Here is a 3,438-nt window from a genome sequence, read left to right as displayed (position 1 = left end):
TCACTTGCCTTTTTTCCTTCTCTCCCTCTCTAAGGGTATAAGCCCTATTTGCAGTCTCCAAAATCTGAGCCATAGACATTCCCATTAAATCCTCCTTTTTCTGCAATTTCCTTTTAATATCAGGGGCCGCACGGCTGGTGAAGATACCCTTTATAATTGCCTCAATTGCCTGATCATCTGGGTTTGCACTAGTAGTTTGCCTGATGGTATCCCGAATACGCTGCAGGAAAACCCCTGGACTTTCTTGCGAGTCCTGGTTTAGTTCATAAGGCTTAGCCCAATTGTTATGCCTGACAGCTGAGTGTCGGAGACCATGCATAAGCAGTTCCTTATAGGAGTTAAGCAGCCTCAAATCCCCCTCCTCATTCGGATTCCACTGGGGGTTCCCTAGGGGGACAGCGACATCCGGCAAAGGCTTGCCTTCTCTATCCTCATCATGCCTTTTCTGTGCCTCCTCCCTGGCTTTGGCTATGACCTGAATCCGCTCCACTTCAGACAACAGGGTTCTCATAAGTATATTAAATTCATCCCAGTCAGGCTTATGGCTAGCTAGACACCCTTCAAAGATAGAAATGAACTTGGTTGGATTCGTTGAAAATTCTCCTGCCTCTGCCTTAAAAGCAGCTAGATGGACAGGGTTAAAAGGTACATGCGAATATACAGACACTATCTGAGCTGGCCGTTCTTGTGTTCCAGAACGGGCTACCACACTCTCAGTAATCAACGGATACAATCCCACGGGGGGTACTCTCTGAAGCCTGTGGGGGTGGAGGAGCCGAAGGGGACACCGATTCTGGCATTACAACAGTGGGAGGATTCTGGGGTTTAGCAGCCGTTACTACCGAGCCTGTCGGAGTCAAATGGCACTTGAGCAAAATATCAGTCCTATTTCTTAACACCATAAACGTATACGCATAGAGATGTTCATTCCATTTACCTGTTCTCTGACAAAACAAAAGCAACTGAAGGATCATGTTGTAATTGAGTGATCCTTCCGGTGGCCACCTTTCTTGGCACTCCAGCTGGTACTGAGGCCAATCAACTGTACAGAACCTTTTCAATTTACTTTTAATCAACTGATCAGATCCAAACACTTTCCAGTTCACCAGAATGCATTCTAAGGGTGTACACTGTACCCTGCCGACTGTACTCTGTCCCTGCCCCATATTCTAGGGAGACTCTGGGCGTCCCCAGGTCAAAACAGGTAGACACTGGGCGTCCCCACTGGACTGTTCCTACCTTATCCAAGGGTCCGGTTCTGCACCGTCGCCCTATCCACGGGACCGGTTCCCCACCGTCGCCCGCAGCTGCTTCTCCACTGTCTGTGTGCATTGCACCGTTGTGTCCTCCGGGGTCGAGCAAACCACGTCTCCGCCGAGGCCCCCGATGAAGTCACTGGTGCGCGCTGGGCGTCGGTCATCGCTGTAAGCCGTCGGCCGCCAGGAGGGATCCGAGCAAGGCGAAATTTCAGCCTCAAGCCCCACGCTGGGTGCCAAAACTGTTGCCTGCCTAAAAAGGCCTCGAGATGGCAAACAGGGGTTCGTTGCCCGGTGTGCTTGGCACCAATAAAGACACCAAGGGGAGAAAGCAAGCCAAGTTTATTTCAGAGCTCTGAAATGGCACTAGGAGACCAGCATGTCTCAAATCCAGTGCAACAAATACAAACAACTTTTACCTTTTATACTCCAAACTGTTTACATACATCTCTTTGTCTGGCTGTTCCCCCTTACCCCTCCCTTCCAGACAACTGTTACAATAAACTCTACATAAGCTTGTGAGAAAACTTTCTCAGTCTTTGCGACCTTGGATTAGATGCCTGCAAACTAACTACCCCGCTCCTTAGCTCTATTATTTCTGCTAGTGTGAGTGAAACTGCAGCCATCTGCTAAAAAGCTGACATTACATTTCTGCTTCAGCCTACTTCAGAGCATGTCAGCAGTTAGCACAGAAGTAGGTGAGAGTTCCCAAGATGGAGTCACTGTGGTTCAGGTAGGCCCAGAGCAAAAGAGTTTCATCGACACTTTTGGCCTTCTGCTCTCCCGAGTTACCTGGCAGCCATGCCTAGTGGACCCCAACAGGCCCACTCTTGTTATTCCCAAACACCTCCCCTGGAGGAGGCTGAGCCGGGCACCGCCCCAGGGGCCCCAGGGGCTGATCAGAGAGTTGGCAGAGAGTGACGGTCAGCCCGGCCAGTGGAAGCTTTTGTTCTGGCAGGATTGGCAAACCCCACCCCAGCCGGGCAGCCACAAGCTGGTTTCTTTTAAATAAAAAATAAATAACAAAATCCCAGTGTCCAGGCCTCTCTGTGCCAGCCCCTCACCCCCCTGCAGCTCCCACCCTCAGCAATAACTTAACAATAAGTAGCATCTTGGGTTATAGTGCTCCCACCCTGGCTGCAGCTGGGCTGTGGGGGCTCTATGACAGTAATGGGGTGCCTGGAGGGAGGTGCAAACAGCAGCTCAGCCAGGAATGGGGGGTGCCCAGGAGCTATGGTGGGGGGGAGGGTCCATGCCTGCTGAGCCCAGGGTTTGCTTCCCTGCGGAAAGGGGCTGCCCCAGGACTAGCAGACTGAGCTGGCAGAGTTACACGCAGCCAGGGAGCAAGGCTCTGGCCTAAATCACCCACCACCCCCTGGCTGTGGGTCCCCTGGCTTCCCCTACAGGCCAGGCCAGCTGGGGCTAGAGCAGGCCCTGCTGATCCCTGATCCTAAGTGCAGGGCCCAGTCCTGCCTCCCATGGCCCCAGGAAGCCCAGGCCCTCTCTAGGGGTGGCAGGTGGGGCTGGGAAGGAGAAGCAGCTGTAGGAGAGATGCTGGGGCTGGACCTAGAAGGGCTTGGGGGGATCTGCCTCACCCCTCAGACACCTCCTCTTGGGAACCCCCCCTCACCTGAGTGGGTCATGCAGCAGCACCTGGCAAGGAGCTGAGCCCTGGCACCCAGCAAGGAGCGTGCAGGCATAGGGCCATGGGGGAAGGGTATAGGCCCCTGGCAGCCAGCTGCACCCCGTGGCCCTCCATGAGGCAGGCAGAGGGCAAGCGAAGGGAGCAGCAAGGAAGGGCCATGGGCCCTCGTGTGTGTGGCGGGAAGGGGGCCGGGGTAGTCCTGCCCCAGCATCCTGCCCTCATCCCCAACCCCTACCAGCGGAGGCTGCTGGACTGGGGCCTGCTGTCCCTGGAGCAATACAGGGCCTTGGAGTGAGCAGCAGCGGCCTGTAGCTGATACAGCGGGTAGCTGTGGGTGCCCCTGGACCTGCAGCTAGGGTGACCAGATAGCCCAATTTTATAGGGACAGTCCCGATTTTGGGGTCTTTTTCTTATATAGATTTCTATTACCCCCCACCCCGTCCCGATTTTTCACATTTGCTGTCTGGTCACCCTACCTGAAGCAGCACTGGCCTGGGTCAAGTACTGGCTGGTGGAGGGTGCTGGGCCCAGTGGCCG

This window comes from Malaclemys terrapin, chromosome 23 (genome assembly GCF_027887155.1).
Source record: "Malaclemys terrapin pileata isolate rMalTer1 chromosome 23, rMalTer1.hap1, whole genome shotgun sequence".
NCBI classification, from domain to species: domain Eukaryota; kingdom Metazoa; phylum Chordata; order Testudines; family Emydidae; genus Malaclemys; species Malaclemys terrapin.
This window is presented reverse-complemented; position numbering follows the sequence as displayed.